This window comes from Gopherus flavomarginatus, chromosome 6, assembly GCF_025201925.1.
Source record: "Gopherus flavomarginatus isolate rGopFla2 chromosome 6, rGopFla2.mat.asm, whole genome shotgun sequence".
Taxonomy (NCBI): Eukaryota; Metazoa; Chordata; order Testudines; family Testudinidae; genus Gopherus; species Gopherus flavomarginatus.
This window is the reverse complement of record NC_066622.1, coordinates 101,699,832-101,719,090: the sequence shown is the minus strand read 5'-3', so window position 1 is coordinate 101,719,090 and position 19,259 is coordinate 101,699,832. Positions and strand designations below refer to the sequence as shown.

Below are 19,259 nucleotides of genomic sequence, written 5' to 3'. Positions count from 1 at the left end.
GGCGACTAATCAAGCATTCCAGGTTCATGGATCTAAGAATATAATTTTTATTAATAAACAATACTTAGCAAACTCTGTTTCTGAAAGAGTGAATCTCACTGAAATATTTTATTCTTCATAAAAACAAATTAAAAATGGAAATGAGACTAACGGCTTATTAAACAAAAAATCCACATCTACAAACAAACTCTTTATCAGATGTAACTGAATAGCTTAAAAAAGCCACACAAATATTCATGTCCTCACTGTTGTACTGAAGAATCGCACTGCTTTACTTCATCTAAATATTGTGACAAAGTTAGTGTTAACAACAACAACCAACAACAACTGCTAATCAACTGCATGGCTACTAAATAAAATATAAGTATTTCAGAATATTGAATCAGGAATTAGAAATCACCACTAGTAGAAATACAGACCCATATGCTCTTATATGATATAAGGTTCTCTAGAAGCAGATATAAATCAGAATGAAATTAAAGGTATGGTAAGTTTTACTGTATTTGCCTGACTTCACGCTTTTGAAAGTAGTGCTTGGAAGAGAAATGCATTTACAGTGCTTTATGTTCCCTTCTTGAAATAGATTTGTTTGTAATATATTGTAAAGAAGTAATCAGATGTAAACAAAAGCATGACATCAACATAAAATGAAATTAAGTGCTACCATATTTATTAAATGTCTAGTTTAAAATACGATGCAAGTTGTGCAGGTAGAAACAAAACCTAATCAGGGACTGAATAAAACAAAACATGATTATTGGCATAGAGAATCCAAATAAAATATCACTATTGAATGTGTTGGTGATTAAATCTGTTCATCACATTGTCTAATTCTAAGAAGCTGAAATTAATTTGTAAATAAAAACAAGTTGCTTTAACTTTACAACTAATAGCTTTCCTCTCCCCCCTCCCCATAAAATTTAGAGCCTTTCTAAACAATGTACTTTTACTGGGAATGACAATTTGACTGTATCAGAAATTTAAATTAAGTGGTAAAAGCCATTAAGCTCCGTGGGCTTCATTGGGAGTTGTAGGAGCTCAGCAGCTCTAAAAATCTGGCCCACTACTTGTTACCTGCATTTCCTAAACTAATGTAAAAATATCCATTTTCTTTTCTGTGGTTTGTCATGAGTATGCCTCTTTAAGGCCTGGCTACATTAGGAAAATCTGCACTAATATAGCTACACCAGTGTACCCACACTGATACTAATCCTGCAGTGATGCATTAATGGGGTGTTCAACCATGTGATTTACTACAGGAAATTACTGCCATGAGTCATACTGGTACAAACCCCATTTTGGACACAAGAAGTTCGTCTTCATTAAATATTAAAACTCATTGGTATAGCTTTTTTTTTTAATATGACCAACAATAAAGAACTGATTTTACACAGAGTCATAAAGTGATGCTCTGAGTCCCACTAAGGTCATTGTAATTAACTTGTACTGAAAGGCATTATTCAACATGAGTATGACTATCACAAGCTGGTCCTTAGTAACTAAGATATATGCAGAAATACATGCTCAAGGGAGTGTTATGAAAGAAGAGAAGAGAACATCAGGAAAATAACATTCCTAAACTATAGTTGTTAACGTCAAAAATTATAAATAGGCCCAAACTGCAAATTCGGGAGGTGGATTTGGATGCCAAACCTCCTCCAGAGTGTGATCCAGGGGTCTAACAGCCAGCCAGCCATTCACCATCTTGTGTGTAAAAGTTAAGCGGAAAAACAATGACGACGACTCTGGAAGGTGCTAACCCTCCTTAACTCCCATTGAATCCAATAGGAGTATTATTCAAGTAAGCACCAGTGAGTTTGCCCCTTAATTGATATATTTACCATAATTCATGCTGTATAGCTTTAGGGCTTAATTCTGCATAGTGCTGAACTTCCTACTCCAACTGGCTTCAATGAGAGCTGAGGATACTCAACAATTTCCAGGAGCAGGTCCTTATTAAGCAAGTGTTTGTGTGCCATGTTTCTCATACACTGTTGCCAGAGAATATGTGCCCACAGAGAAGTAAATACATATTTCCCCTATTTACCATGCCCTGTGCTGCTTAGGAGCATGTAAAATCAAGCTCATATTTTGCAAGTGACTATGCAACTAGTCACAGGTATTAAAACCTTTTTGTGGATTTTTGAAAGTGTATATAATCGTATTTATGTATCTGAAGCTGGTGTTGTGCTGAGTGAGCTAAGGATCCAATTCCACAAATGGATTTACTTTTAATTCAAAGAATGGAAATGGTAAATATAAATTTATAAATGGATCTTTCATTCTAAGGGTATGTCTACACTACGGGATTATTCTGATTTTACGTAAACCGGTTTTGTAAAACAGATTGTATAAAGTCGAGTGCACGCGGCCACACTAAGCACATTAATTTGGTGGTGTGCGTCCATGTACCGAGACTAGCATCGATTTCTGGAGCGTTGCACTGTGGGTAGCTATCCCGTAGTTATCCCATAGTTCCCGCAGTCTCCTCCGCCCATTGGAATTCTGGGTTGAGATCCCAATGCATGATGGTGCAAAAACAGCGTTGCGGGTGATTCTGGGTAAATGTCGTCACTCAATCCTTCCTCCGTGAAAGCAACGGCAGACAATCATTTCGCGCCCTCTTTCCCTGGCAGACGCCATAGCATGGATACCATGGAGCCTGTTTTGCCTTTTGTTATTGTCACCGTATGTGTACGGAATGCTGCTGACAGAGGCGGTACTGCAGTGCTACACAGCAGCATTCATTTGCCTTTGCAAGGTAGCAGAGATGGTTACCATCCCTATTGCACTGTCTGCCATTGTAATTTGGTGATGAGATGATGGTTTTCAATCATTTTGAACCGTTTGCAATTGGGAAATGGTGATGACGGTTATCAAGCATTTTGTACCATCTGCTGCTGTCAGGGGTGCTCCTGGCTTGACTCACTGAGGTCAGCCAGGGGCGCATGGACAAAAATGGGAATGACTCCCCGGGTCATTCCGTTCTTTATGGTTTGCCTAAAAATAGAGTCAGTCCTGTCTAGAATATGAGGCAAGTCTACTAGAGAGACAGAGAGCACAGCCGCTCCGGGTCAGAGCCCCAGAGATCCTGCAGAAACGATGAACTGCATGCCATTCTAGGAGGTGCCCCTGCAACAACCCCACCCGTTGCTTCCCTCCTCCCACACCCCTACTGGGCTACCATGGCAGTGTCCCCCCATTTGTGTGATGAAGTAATAAAGAATGCAGGAATAAGAAACACTGACTTTTTAGCGAGATAAAGTGATAGGGAGGCAGCCTCCAGCTGCTATGATAGTCCAGGCCGGACATTAAAGAATGGGGGGGAGAGGAACGCAGCCTCCCGCTGCTATGATAGTCCAGGGAGTACAGAATCTTTTCTTTAGACACGAAAGGGGGAGAGGGGACTGATGGAGCTCAGGCTCCAGCTGCTATGATGAGGACGGTTACCCAGCATTTTGTACCGTCTGCCAGGAAGTCATTCCCATTTTTACCTAGGCGCCCCTGGCCAACCTCACCGAGGCCTGCCAGGAGCATTCACAGGATGATGATGAGGACGGCTATCAGTCATTTTGTACTGTACTGTCTGCCACCGGGGAAGGGAGAGGAGAGGATGCTGCTGTTTAGCGCTGCAGCAGCATCCAGTAGACATAAGGTGACATTGAAAAGTGGCAAGAAATGATTTTTTTTCCCTTTTCTTTGAGGGGGGAGGGAGGGTAAATTGGCAACATATTCCCTGAACTACTGGCAACAATGTTTTTGACCCTTCAGCCACTGGGAGCTCAGCCAAGAATGCAAATGCTTTTCGGAGACTGCAGGAACTGTGGGATAGCTCAAGTCCTCAGTCCCCCCTCCCTCCCTCCATGAGCGTCCATTTGATTCTTTGGCTTTCCGTTATGCTTGTCACACAACACTGTGCTGTGGACTCTGTATCATAGCCTGGAGATTTTTTCAAATGCTTTGTCATTTTGTCTTCTGTACTGGAGCTCTGATAGCACAGATTTGTCTCCCCATACTGCGATCAGATCCAGTATTTCCTGTACGGTCCATGCTGGAGCTCTTTTTGGATATGGGACTGCATCACCACCCGTGCTGATCAGCGCTCCACGCTGGGCAAACAGGAAATTAAATTCAAAAGTTCGTGGGGCTTTTCCTGTCTACCTGGCCAGTGCATCCGAACTAAGATTGCTTTCCAGAGTGGTCACAATGGTGCACTGTGGGATACCGCCCAGAGGCCAATACTGTCGATTTGCGGCCACACTAACCCTAATCCGACATGGCAATACCGATTTCAGCGCTACTCCTCTCGTCAGGGAGGAGTATAGAAATCTGTTAAAAGAGCCCTTTATATAGATATAAAGGGCCTCGTTGTGTGGACGGGTGCAGCATTAAATCAGTTTAACGCTGCTAAATTTGGTTTAAAAGCGTAGTGTAGACCAAGCCTAAAATACCATTTTGAACAGGCAACACAATAGCTAGGCAGGCAGCACAGATGGACTGGCTGGGAGACATTGATACCCCACCTTTGCCCCTTCAGCCTGAGATCCTGTACTGTAAGTGTTGAATGTTACTTTCACCCCTGGCTTTAGCTCTGGACCTTTAAAGAATCAGAATACCTTTCAGATATATCAAATATGGGATAATCTTTTAATGACGTCTATATTTAGATAACTTTTAATAAGAGTTACTTCGCATGTGCTCAGTATGGATCAATGAAATTGAAACTGATTAAATCAATTCTACAAAAAAATTAAAAATACGTTCTGATTAAGTTTTAAAAGCCACAGAAAACAAAATTGTGTGTGTGTGTGTGTGTGTGTGTATACACAGATATAAAACTCGTAGAGTTACTAGTGTTTATACTACAAGATAAAGACTTTCTTTAATTTTTGGCTGATACCCTCAGAATGTAGAAGATACATGTCAAGTTTCTTGTCAAACAAGTTGTAATGCTAATTTGAATTTGAGTGCGAAGAGTACAGCCAACTTCAGTCTTTCATTTAAGGATCTAATTGCATCTTATAATACCCAAATGACAAGTGTTTCCATTTTTCAGTTAGCATAATTCTACCTCAAAATAATATAATAAATATATACACACATTCAAAATGTCATACAGATTCTCAAAGCATAATTGCTGAAACGTTTGCAAAATATGGGCTTAATCCTGCAAGCTCTTAGGCTTCAGTGATTCATGCACATAATCAGCAACTGTACTGGCAATACTGCATGAAGCAAAAGATGGCAAAACAAAGCAAACCAAGGACACCACTCATACATTTGGACACAAGTGTGAAGGGAAAAAAGCCATGCTTTCAGGGGATGGGGAAGAAAGAAAAAATTTTGGAGCTATGGCCCAGAGCCTGTGTTCAGAGCATGCCAAACTGGTGTGCAGAGTCAGTGTTTATGGAACTATTTTGGTGCCAGGTATTGCCAATCAACTCACAAGATTATGAGCAGCCATTTGGCTGTTCTGGCCACATTTTCTTCTCCACCCACCTCTCCCTTGCAGGATTAAGCCCTAGATTAGCTAGAAAGAAAAATGTTAGAAGTAAAACCAAATACAGCAGCCAATCTCTTAAAACACCCTAAAAATATTGTCTTTAAAATTTATGAAGCAGTATATTAAGATTTTATTAATAATCTCACATCCGAAGCTCTCTATGTTAAACTGTTCATTTAATTTCATGAATAGTACTAAGTACTTTCAGTTGTGGAAAAAAATCACTACAACAGAATTTATCTTATAGAAGCAAATTGTTTCTGCATTTTATGGTCCCAGTCAAATTTACACTGAGAACATGCCATAGGCAAACAACTCAATTAGATATAGGGATGATAAACAAGCCATCACTTCTGCTTATACTGATTCACCATTAAAAAAAAATAGAATGTACACAGCACTATCATCTAGGTTAGGAAATCTAAGCAGCCACATGGCACTCAGATTATACCATAAACCTGAAGAAAAAAAAGATTAGCACACTACAATTGCAAAAATGGATTGCAAGTGAGTAAAGGGAAAATGTAACAAGTTGGCACTGTTGGCTACAACATTCAACCCAGTCATAGAAGGTGCTGAACCTGCTGGTAAAGTGTTACGTGGGATCTGCTGAGTCACTCACCAGGTATGTCATTACCTCACTTGGATATCATGAAAGTGGAGTGGTTCTTGGGGGTAAAAGGACCTTAGGTGTGGGCTGAATATTCTTGAAGGAGCAGACAAGCCTAGAGAGAAGATTCAGTGTGAATCTTATTGTTTTCTTTGTTAATAAACTGAACTACAGCAAGGGAAACAGATTTATACAGTAGAGATTGTTTGTTTACCACGTTAGTAAAGGCATCTACTCACAGGGAAATAAGTATATGTTTAAGTAATCTAAATAGTCATTATCATTCTGGCTTTTTGTTGCTGCTGAACAAAAAAATGACAAGTTTACACATTCGTTTTTCAGGATATTGACAGAGTAAGAAAGAAAAAAAAGACAATCATGCCTCTCAATACTGTTATAATACTTTCACAAACTGCTAAATACTGATGACAATACGTGAGAGACTGAATGTATTAGTTAAGTGTCTATATAACACTGACAGACCCTGATCAAACCTGGGACCTCTGGAGCTTAGTGCATGAGCCTCTACCGCATGAGCTAAAAGTCAACTGTTAACTGGGGCTGTACAGCAGACTCATTAATTGCTCTCTAAGGGTATGGCTACATTTGGAATTTCAAAGCGCTGCCCCGGCAGCGCTGCGGGAGCGCTGCCCCGGCAGTGCTTTGAAGTGTGAGTGTAGTCAGAGCGGCAGCGCTGGGAGAGAGCTCTCCCAGCGCTGCATGTAAACCACATCCCTTATGGGTGTAGCGTGCAGCTCTGGGAGCCGCGCTCCTAGCGCTGCTGCCCTGATTACACTGACGCTTTACAGCGCTGTATCTTGCAGCGCTCAGGGGGGTGTTTTTTCACACCCCAGTTGCAGCGCTGTAAAGTGTGAGTGTAGCCAAGGCCGAAGTGCTCTTGGCACCACAGATGGGATGACACCACACCCAGAAGGTGTGTGGGTTACACCTAGCATATACAAATTTTCAAGTAGCAATCTTTCCTTGAAGTCTTAATTCTTAGACATGTTAGTGTTGCCCCTTGGCCCAAGCAATTAATCATTATTTGAATCTTGTCATGTTTTCATTAAAAAGGAGAAATAATGATAGAATCAGATATTTCTTTGATGCAATTCTGTTTATTTACAAAGATTGTACACACAGTTTCCCTGAACACAACAGAAACAAAAAAGCAGGAGCAGGCAGTTTCCTTGCTCCCTTTCTCACAGTTTCCCAGACTCTGTTTCCAGCCAGTCCTACGCACCAAGGAGTTCTGCCTCCGCTCCCTCTCAGGGCTATGCTCACAATTGCTTCTTAGCCAACTGTTTGTCTTCTGCCTCTGAAACCCACATAGACAAGCACAGTTGCAACTAATCAATGCCACAGCCTCTGAATTTGCACTCAATCCCGAGGGAAGCCTTTCATTGAGTTCTTGCTCAGGCCTTCCCATGTGATCCAGTGCCTTGGGAGCTGACTTTTATTGTTTAGGGGTCTTACTTCATAAGGAACTTAATTGCTTTTTCCATTTAGGCTGAGTGAAGAGCATTAGCAAGGTCTGTGACTGCCTATAAATCAAAGACATTCTTGTTGGCAGTATCCTCACACATTCTTGTCAAACTATCTGAAACGGGCTATCTTGATTATCATTACAAAAGTTTTTTTCCTCCTGCTGATAACAGCTCATCTTAATTAGCTAGCCTCTTAGAGGATATATATATATTCTCACTATATGTTCCATTCTATGCATCCGACGAAGTGGGCTGTAGCCCATGAAAGCTTATGCTCAAATCAATTTGTTAGTTTCTAAGGTGCCACAAGTACTCCTGTTCTTTTTGAGGATACAGACTAACCCGGCTGCTACTCTGAAAACTGTTTAACAGTTAGCATGCTGATTAAAAGAATGCTCAGAAGGAGCATAGTCCTGGAGCCTTAAGTTTTTACTTGTTTCACAGGAGATTTTCTGCTTTAGAAAATAAATCCTGAAATCCCCCAAACTTCACCTTCCTCTCCAATCCCCCTCCCGCCCCACCCCAACATTCACTTCCTTTAGGGCTGATGAAAGTTTTAAGCTTTAGAATCTTAGTACACCATACAGATACTGAACTCAGTGTGAGTTTAGACAGAGTAAGATCTCGGTATAATCTTTGAGAGCTACCTCTTAGAAGTAATTTTTATAACTACAGTGATGCAATACTAGAAGAGTAAGAAAAAAAACCAAGCCATTTTTCTCTAGCATTGTAAAGTTAATGTACCTAAATATATTCAAATTACAAAATGAATATACAGAGTCTGGATCTTTCAGGCAGCTTGGTGACCATTTAGAGTACAAGCCAGAAGAAATTATTATTTACTACTTAAACTACCTCCTATTGTGTCTATTACTATGAGTTTCTTCAGTTCTTTTTCTTCATCATACATCAGACAAGCCTTCTACCAACAACAAAAAAATTACTAATACCATATTTCATTTTTGCATTTGTGAATATCCTCTAATGGCAAAAGTTCTGATTCTGCCTCACATGACAATGTATTATTGCTGTCTGCTTTGAGCCCAGCACTTCTTTTTCAACATTGTCACAAAAACATATTAGACACTTCAGAATAATAATTAGAAGGTCAAAATGTTTGCAATTGCATTGTATTGTTCTCCACAATACAAACATGTTCTCTCAACCTGCAAATAGTTCTAAAGAAAATTAATAGTGGTTGCTTTCTGGGTATTACGCTGAATTTACTAATATAAAAGCTAAAATCATCTTTCATACTAAGTGTACTTGTCCTCTCAAAATGAAAAGCAGGCATGCAATACATTTGTCTATTAACTTATCTGCGCAGTAAACACATTTTCTTTCTAATGGCAGCCACTCTCAATAAAGTTGCTAATTATGATGGAACAATTTGGATAGCACTCTTATGATGTAGATTGCAGTCCTTTATGTGAGGACCTTTACTTTTTCTACGACTTCATAAATGAATCATTAGTCTGATGTGGAATGCAAATAGAAAAATAAATAAAAGGATAAGGGAGACAGAAAATATGCCAAAACCTATTCACAAAACTATTCACAAAATGCAGCTAGTTTTAAACCTAAAATAATGCAGTCTCTCATTTCAATATGTGTTTACACCAGAAGTGTGCATCAGAAGAACGACCATTTATTGCTGTTAAAATAAACGGGAGCTCTGCATATGGCTTGACTTAGGGCAAGGCTTCAATGGCACTGATCATCATGTGAAGAAAGGAAGAATTTCAATGGGCCTGGTGATCAGGACAAGATGGGGATGCTTTGGTGTTTTAATGGGTTGGTTGGCCATTTCAGCCCTTCTGGAGGTTATTTAGACATGCAGCTGCAGTGTCTGCATTGCTTCAGTGGCCTGTACACCATGCAGAAGATAGAAGTATGCTGTATATTATGCTGAGGATGGTATGGTTTGAAGTGGGAGAATCTGTCACAGGGGACTTGGGACCCTTGATCCTTGTGATGGCTTTCAGTAGAAGACATAAGAAAATATACACAAGGCATAAATTGAGGTCTTTTAATCTCAGTTCCCTTCGTGGCACCAGGTATCAGCTCCCATGTGTGCAGAGGGAGAAGATAAAACTGAATCCAAATATGATGTGACAGAGGTGTAGTCACGTTGCTTAATACACTACTACAAAGAATTCATATACCATGGTGATGAGCTTAGGAGAAGAACCTATATAGAATAGAATAGACTCTTCACTATATGTTACTCAGAGTAACATCTGCAGTCAGAATTATGACTATGTGTGATCTTACTGAAGATGAGGTCCCCAACTTTGCATCTTAGTTGACTGACACTGCCTGACTGCTGCATCTGACTCCAGCTGGGTCCAGGATGCAATATGGGATGAAAAAGGACAGGCTGGAATGGGGCCATGCTTTTTGTATTGAATTTCAGGTATAAGGTCACCCATGCCAATGACAGATCCAAATCAGTGCATCCCTCTGGTATGAGTCTGCCAGAATGGGATACAAATGGTGCTAGTACTAGTTTAATGATTGCCCAGAAGCAACAAAGAAGCCTTGGCTGAGGCGATCTGGTTCCTCTCTGTAGTGATGTAACACCAACAGACCCACATGGCTTTTAGCTAAGACTGTAGAGCAAACTCATTAATCTTGCTCTAAGAGGTCTTGGCGCAACTAGAGGGGACAGAGCACCACATGCAGGAGGTTTGTGGGTTACAATGACACACTTGAAGGCACAGAGGCTAATATTGGTTCATGATTCTAATGTCCACAGAACGGACAAGTTTCCTGTCCCACTCAGGATTTTATTGGATGCTCTAAGAACTGAGAGATTATCCTAAGTGTTTTTGACTGAAATTACACAACTGGCCACACTCTGAATCTCATATTTCTCATTGATATAGAGGTGGGATATGTGACAGTACCCTCATGCTTTAGACAAACTTCTTCAACTTGAAGTCATTACATTATTGTAGGGGTGAAGGACCTGTTTTCTTACTCCATTCTCAGTAGCTCTTCAGCAGCCAAACTGCTTTAGTGATGGATTTGGTAGGCTTCTATAACCAACGTTTGCCCTTTACCAAACAATCTGATCATTGAAGGACTATATGGTTTCATTGTTGGTGGAGATTATCAAGGTTTTCCTTTGGAAGGGCAGAGTGCCTGACCGTTCTAAAGGAAACTTATGTGTAGTGGTATCTGACTTCCAGACTGTCAGCCAGAGCAAATCCAACCCAGTTGGGGCAGAGTAATAATTTGATTCAGAGCTGATCTGGAAAAACAAAATCGCTGCTGTAGCAGAACGACATTCTCTATCTATATTTGGGGCGAAGAGGGGTATTTTATTTTCAAAATGGACTTTGTTACCATCTTCTACATCCTTGCTACCTCAAAACAAAGTTCTTAATAAAGATACACCTTGGGACCACTTTGAAATTCAAGCTAATGAAGAATGATAAACAGCATAATGTGGCTGCCTGCCTGCCTGCTGAACAGTTCAGTACACTGGGACACACACTACCACAACTGCTAGAGTTGCACTAGTCTTGTGGTGAATTCTAAGATGCTGATTTTCACTTATGAAGGGTCTGGCTACTTGATGGACTGGCTCTTTCCCGGTCCCAGTTAAAATGAGCAGAAGCACTCGAGGCAGATCTCCGTCTACATGGAAAAGACGCAGGCACTGGCAATATTTTCTTTGTATGGAACTTTGACACTATAATTGGCTTCCCTCTTTGTTCCACCAGAGGTTGCAAAATCCACCTTTTCCTCACAGGCATCAATGCAGACTGAGTGTTTATTGGTCAAGAGACTGAAAGATGACGGAGCTGGGAAGTAGGATGCTTCTTTGTTGGAAAGTATATTAATTGGAGAATTTGTAAATGGAAAGTTGAGGGAGGCAAAGATAAAACCTTACAGATTACATAGCCACATCATGCTTGTTCACATCATCTAAATGTATTCTTCAATATTCATTGTAATATAAAGTATGAGATTTTGTGTTCTGAGAATCACATGTATAAAATGAAATAAAAATGTTGTATAGAATATTCCAGGGACTCTACCTTTATTATGTGATATGTTACAAACTTGAAATAAATGTGGTTGTGTATCCATATCATGATGTATACATAACCGACTCCAGATTTTTATGGTTACAGCAGTGAAAGGAAACAGTAAGAGATTATATGTTTTGTATTTCCATTAATAGCAACAGTAACCTAAAAATCAAATAATAGATTTACACACATTTGTAAAATTAGAATGCTGTAGAACTGAGTCTGAATCTCACAAGAACAAAGCTCTGAGTTGAGAAGTTAGAGTTTTAAAAAGGTAGAGTTTGCTGCAGGACGTGGTATACAAAATAAAGATGAAGAGTCATTTTTTTAAGGATCAGAAAACATGCTTTTAGAAATCAAAGTGGTTTTTAATTATTTTTCAGTTTTCCAATGTAGCTTTTAAAAACAAATACTTGTTTAAAACACCTTAATGACAATGCTTAATGGGCTGAAGGCAATCTGTGTTAATGGAGTCTACACTGGAATGGGTTTCTCAATCCTAATATCTTCAATTTGGAAATAGAGAAAACAGATTTAGCTAACTTCCTTTTATTGTTAACATTAGCAAAATAAGGCGTGAGTCCTACCTACTACATGTCACATTATTTAATTAAACACATTACACTTTGTGTTGAAAATGCATGTTAGCCTATTGCAGTGATTAAAATGAAAAGCTCTGAAGACAAATTTCTGATTTAAAACTAATACTATAATAATATTAATACACCAGATACTATACTACTGAGGGTTACAAGCAGCACTTCTCCAAACTGTCCTCTGCTTCCCTTCAAACTGTTCTCTGCTCCAACACCAATCCTTTCTGCTCCAACTCCCACACTGTTTGATTGAAGCAGGGTTTTTTATCATGTGACTGACTGCAGGTGCTCTAATTGGCTTCAGGTGCTCTAGTTAATCTATAGCAAACTTTCTTCCCCTTACAGGGAATAAGGCTCCCTTTTAACCATCTCCTGCTGCCCTCTGGCCATGCTGTATCACAGTACTATACAGTAGTCTGCCATTGATTGGACTAAAGTTTAATTTCTCTACCCTTAAGTAACTGTACAGAGATGTATATTGCATTTTTTACATGTTTAAAGTAGCAGCAAGCCAGTGATTCATTTTTCTCAACGTTGAACATCTCTTATAGCATTGTTTCCACTGTTTATGTTACAGTAAGATAACATCTGTCAAAATTGTATCTAAATGTTTCTGTTCTCATTTTGTATCCCCAAACATTTATAGCCATTGCTTCTGTAATCACAGCATAGGCCTTAGTTCAGAAACAGCAAATAGAAGAAGATTGATTTTCATCTCAAAACTGTCAAACTTCTGCCTATAATGCTCAGCTATGTTTTTCTGAAACAGCAAAGTGCAAAAAGAGCCATCGATCTGACAGATTTTTTACGTCATGATAGATGCAATGGGTCTACTACTTTACTGCCAAAAATGTCCTCCAACAGAATGAGGCAATGAGTGAAGAAGAATAAATCTAAACTGGATAATAGAATTGCTTGTTATAAATGTATAAGAGGAAAAACAACTGGCACTTCACAGCTCTGGAGACAAACTCCTGCTTTTATAAAATTTTATACTAACACTTCTTTCATCTTGGATAATACTTGTTATCATCTAGATCAATGATACAGGGATATTATCTAAAGCCAATATTCATAAGCAGCTAAAACCAGTCCTGAAATAATTTGTATTATTTAGCCAGAGAACAAGGAAAAATAAACATTCTATATTAACAAAACAATGGGTTCTACTTACCCTATTGTCTTGTCTCTCTGTCAGCTAGCCAAATGACAACTGCTTCAAGTGTGTCAGGTGAATTATGTCCCCATCTTCCTAGAAGACAGTGGTATTGATTAATATTACATCAAGGTCTTTACCTCAAGTGCACAGTGTGGATGCATTTCATTTTCTTTCAGAATATTGCCATGTGGGAGACAAATAATAGCAAGTTTGGAAAAGTAAATCTTACATTCATAAATCAGAGCATTTCATAAGGAGCATTGGTTTGATTTATAACTAATGTCTCCCAGTGTATCCCATCATCTACACTTCAGGTAACAGCCTCGACTTCCACGATAGAGAAAAATATTCTCATGTGCATATTTTCTTATAGCACTTGACCAAAGAACTAACAAAGCAAGCACAAAGTCAACTCAAACATGACACTTTAAAATACAGTTTATTATGCTAACATGAAACATTTAACATTTACAGTAAGTATGCTCAATAAAACTAAAAAGTGCAGTGTGAATAGATGGATAGTTACTTCTGAGTGTGTATGATTTCAAAAATACACCAGTGTATCACTATGTCACATTTCTAATTTCCTTACACCACAGGCATTGGAGCTATAGTTAAAATCACAGAGATACTATCTTAAATGAAAACCAACACACACATACACAGAAGTAAAAGAAAAGCAAGTGAAAGCTAGCTCACCAAAATTCTGAAAACCATTTTTAAATATGAGAATCCCTATGGCTAAAGAATGTCCACTTTTTTTAAAAGTGACTTATTTCTTTGCTTTCAGTCAACAATTTTCTTAGGCTGCTGTTGCACAAAAGAAAAAAGTATATATAGTGAGAAAGTACTGCAGTATTCTGGTATAGTACATTTGTTGAAATAAAGTGGCTCTATTTCTAAATAGGTCATGTAGAATCCGAGTTGAAAATTAAAAACAAATATTGAATGCAAAAAATGTACTGTAATTAAATGGTTATGAACAAACATGAAAAGACATAGAAAGTAGAAAGGGAAAAACCCACTTATTTTGTGAAGATGTGTACATCTACCACAAACATACAAATAGATAGCTTTCATACATACATGCATTTTATAGTATACTCTTAAAATATACAGTCTTCCCTCAGATTTGAATGTGTGCAACACTTGAAATTTCCTGTGATAAGGCCCTTTTCCTTTATTAAAAAAAAAAGGACCCAATAGCACTCTGTACATACACATAAAATATACTAAAAAAAAAACGACAAAAAAAGACGACCTATCAATTATCAGCCTGATTGTAATATCATGTCATTTTTAAAAGGAACATATTCAGCTTACAAACTAATAAGCAGAAGTGTCTGCAAGGCAACACTTGACTCATCAACTTTTAAAATGTGCTACTTCTGAGGTCTGTTTAGTATTGGCTAAAGTGAAAAAAATTGAACTGCCTTCCTTTGCTGCACAACACCGCCTTCAAAAGGAGAAATGGGAGTAAACCTTATCAATCAATCCCTATGAATAATTGCCAGCTCCCTGGAATTATAAAACAGACAGTACTGTACACTTCAGTTGGTACCATCATCTATTTAGCAGTGCCACTGATATAGCTAACTAAACCTTTTACTCTCTCATACAGCAATGGCTCCTCTAATTCTGCAGTAATAAAACGTGGTACGTTTAATTAAGGTAGGTCTCTTTCCAGGCTTTGTGGGTTAAGGCTTTTGTATTATCCATAACAACAGTAGCAACAGCTGAAAAATATTATTGAACACACATTCTTGAAGGAGGCAGTTCTAATACCAAACAAAAACCAGCTCCCAGTTTTTAAGCATAGCCACACTTTAAAAACCCTCATGCTAGAACCAGGGTTTTAATTCATCTAATTATGCTTCTTAATGAGGCTGGGGTGAAACGTTTATGTTGATATATTTTTGTGTTTACAAATTAGAGTGACTAGGAGGAATAGGGTAGTATCCCTTTAACTAACTTGAGAACTCTTGTGGCACTCATCGTGTTCTATGTTTTAGAAGCTGTAAGAAACAGTCAGAGGAGCAGTTTGTATGTATCTAGGCATTGCATGTTTGGGTACATTTAGTGAGCTTGATTATCTGAAGCTAGTTTCTTTATTATAAATGTAACCCTTCTGCCCCTCTGAGTTGGCAGCAACAAGGGCCGGGTTCAGTATCCAGGGGTTCCGTTTCAATAACACAATGCAAAACCGTCTCGAGCCTCCACCCAGTGACCTGGGACAATTACATACCGTCCCCCTGGGTGCCTCTAGGAGGCAATTCTTCTCCACTCGCAAGCACGGAGTCTGAGTGTAGCAAAATCCTTTTAATAAAGGAGGGAAACAATGAGGCATCATATTAGAGAAACACCACAAACTGGATTATAACACAAACCATAAGCAAAAAAACAATCCACCTCCAAGTAGTTTGGCAATGTCCTTTCCCCCTTAGGGTCTTAAGTCCAATCACCCCAGAGTTCAAAAGTTTATCTACAGAGTTTTACCTCCCCCCCACAGCCTGGGTGGAAATGGGGGTGGGCACACACAGGGTGTTAAGGAGCACCTTACATGGGCCGGGGCCAACTGCTCCGCCTCTCCGTGGAGTTCTGCTGCAGCCTTCACCATGACTGGCTCCACTCCACCTGCTGTGCTACTCCTCCATCCGACCCGTGAACCGCTTCAGCCGTCCCCGCAAACCGCTCTACTCCACTCACTGTTCCATGGGCTGCTCCAACATGCTGCAAACTGCTCCGCTCTGCCAGCTGCTTAGCGATAGATCTTCAGGCTCCTCCACTAGTTAAAACAGCACTCAGTGATCTCAGCTCAGTAAGCTTAGCTCTTTTAGTGATTTCAACTCTTAGTGATTTCAGCTTGTAGTAGGGGAGCCCCGGTGCTGGTGCACCATTGGCCCAACGTGAATTGAGGTCAGCAGCCTCTAGATGGACTCCTAAAGGATTCAAAATTATCTCTGATATTCAACAGTGGAGAGAGGAGGATGTGCAACTGGTGTTCCAGGCCCTCAAAAGGGGCCTATACCATCAGGTTTACACACCTGTCCCCACAACCGCTCTCTATTCACTGGGTTTTGGCACCCATGTCCCTTGTCTAGCAATTGCTACTTAATGGATAGTGAGACATCTCTGTTATAACACAGTCTCATAGTTCCTCATTCACATAATAAGGGTGACAACACTTTATTCCTTCTGCCCCAATAATCAAAGAAATTGGGGGTCCAAGAGCTGTCAAAATAACCATCTCAGGCTGCCGTGGGCTATGCTAGGTGGAGTGGGTGTGCCAATGCAAATACCTGAAATTCCTTTCCTCACTCCCCATACTTCACCACCAGATGTCAGGGTGGAGCTCATCCTGATTCTGCTTACATAAATATTTATATATTTAGTGGAAAGAAAAATACACAACCCCATCACAAAATTGGGTTACCTGGAAATTTCATTTAAAAGTGTCTTTGTTAGAGGATAATTTCATAATGCTATAACATACTTTCCACATCAGTTTTTTTGAAAGCACAGATGATTTATTGATTGTGATTAGTAATGAAGTAGTGGCTCTGCTTTCCTGATTGACTGAGCCTGCTCCGTGTGGTCAGGAAGGTGAGTAGAAGCCATTTTGGCACTAGTCTTTGCCAAAAGAAGGGACTGTGTGAGGATGCGCCATCCTTTTCAAAGATTAGACAAAGGAACATGTAATAGACACATCAAACCAACTGAAAGGGAGGGAGACAGCTTCCTAGTGGTCACCTTTAGGGAGGCAGACATTTGTCTATGCCAAATTTAAAAGGTCACTGCCTGAAAAACCATGCTGCAAAATGTTCCTCTGAAAAGGTGAGCATCCACTTAGGAGTTTCTGTAGTGTCTAAGTCAGGGGTGGGCAATTTTTTTGGCCTGAGAGCTGCCTCTGGGTTTGGAAATAGTATGGTGGGCCAAGAATGCCTGGTGGAGAAGGGGACTTTATGGGGTGTAGCCTGGGGGGGCTCTATAAAGTATGCTACCGAGGTGGGAGGAGGGGGGACTCATGGGGTATGGCGGGTGGGGGGCTCTTACAGGGGTGATATTGGGGATTCCTAGGGGCTGTGCTGGCGGTGACACCAAGGTGGCTGTACCAAGCACTATCACAGGTGGAGGCACCCTAGCTGGGACAAGTGCAGCTCCTGGGCGGTTTCGAGGCTCTTGAGGGTGGAGCTGTAGGAGACTGGGAGGAGATTGAGCATGCAGCCCTGTAGGGGCAGGGCTACCATGTAGAGGCAGGATTCCAATCCTCAAAAGAGTGTGGTGAAGTCGTGCCAGCACAGTGTGGCTCTGTGTGTGCCAGAAGATGGTGGAATTGTGAGTTGGAGGCTGGGGAGCGCTGGGCGGGCAGAGTAGGGAAAAACCCCAGCCCTGTTCCTTGACTGAAGCAGTGGATCAGGGTAAGCCCCTCAACCTCGCTCCCCAGCGGGAGCTCACGGGCTGGATAAAAACATCTGACAGGCTGGAAGCGGCCTGTGGGCAATAGTTTGCCCACCCCGTTCTAGATAGTTGTGAAAATAGTGGCTTGAGGGTTAAGAGGCTGAATTCCCATGTATTTGAGGGCAAGACTTCTGACTGAAAGATATCCCCAGTATTCCAGGTTGGACATGGTATTTGAAATCTCCCTTTCTCATGTTTCTGTAAAAAAACAAGATGCAATTTTGATATCATGATTTGTTTCTAGTGATGGAAGTACACTAAATGCAACACTTACATAATGAAAAGTGGGATCTCTGCATGCCAAAGACAAAAGGCATTGGCAGGGCATTTGCCATTACCAACAACTGAGGAAACTACACAAGAGCCCAAAACCATGAAGAGCTAGCAGTCCATCCTAATGTACCAGTTGTAATACTATCAGAGGAGCTGCCTGGTGATGGAGTGAGAAAAGTGCCCTCTTTCATGACTACCACCTCATGACACACTAGTTACCTGCATCGCCACCTGAAAAAAAAAATGTTGTCCTCCAGCTGCACAACAGTAGGATGAACCTGTCTTTCTTAGTGAATGACTAGTGTTCATAATACTCCATAGCCTGCTCAAGACCTATCATACTGTGTTAGACAAGTACCAAAAGAAAGACGACTACATCTCTGGGCCATTGCATTCCCCTTCTCCAAAGAAAGATCCAAAAAGAAAGATTTGTTCCCCTTCCTTGAAACTGCCAACACCTTATTGCCTCAATTTGATCTTCTGCTCCAGTTCAGAAGGTGAAAGACTAGGTATAGAAGTGAAAGCACTTTCATCCTTGGCTACTTTTGCCCTGAAAGAGGTCAGGTGTCTGAACGACTGTATCTGTTCCTTCCTAGGCCAATGATACTTCTGTATGGAATTTCAGGTGTGTGAAGTATGACAGCAAAAGTAGATTTCAGAAACTGGTCTCCAAAATACATATGTACACATGACTGTAACATTTTGTGGAAAATGTAATGTTAAGTATTAGAAATCTGTGTGGAACAAATTCATGAATTTTTGTTGTGAAATTTTCAAAGGCCCTCCCATGCCTACCAATTGCATGTTTCCTGCTGTAGTGCACTGAATCATGAATAGACCAGTGACTAGAAGACTATTACTGCACTCTACATTCCCTAAACTTATCAAATAGTCCATAAGCCTAAAAAATATAAAAGGGGGAGGGGAAGTTAGGACCACAACATCCAGAATGTGGAAGAGATCATCAGATGTTTTGTTTCTTTAAAAAAATCTCAGCCATGTGTTTTTAGTTGTATGTAACTATACATGTGCAAAGACCACAGCTGCATCTGGACCATAAATTTATGCCCTTCCCATATCACTAACTAATTAATTGGCAGCATATTTTACAGCCTCCACAGAGTTTGGCT

At 40.2% G+C, this 19,259-nt stretch overlaps 1 protein-coding gene across 2 annotated transcripts in view; it reads right to left on the bottom strand.

The window, feature by feature from the left end:
* Window positions 1–19,259, bottom strand: part of PCDH15 (protocadherin related 15) — a 1,406,570-nt gene that overhangs the window by 1,091,510 nt on the left and 295,801 nt on the right. For both annotated transcript variants that reach the window (XM_050959272.1, XM_050959271.1), the window contains exon 4: window positions 13,414–13,491. The gene's annotated coding sequence lies outside the window, so the exon portion shown is untranslated. The remainder of the gene's footprint in view (window positions 1–13,413; window positions 13,492–19,259) is intronic.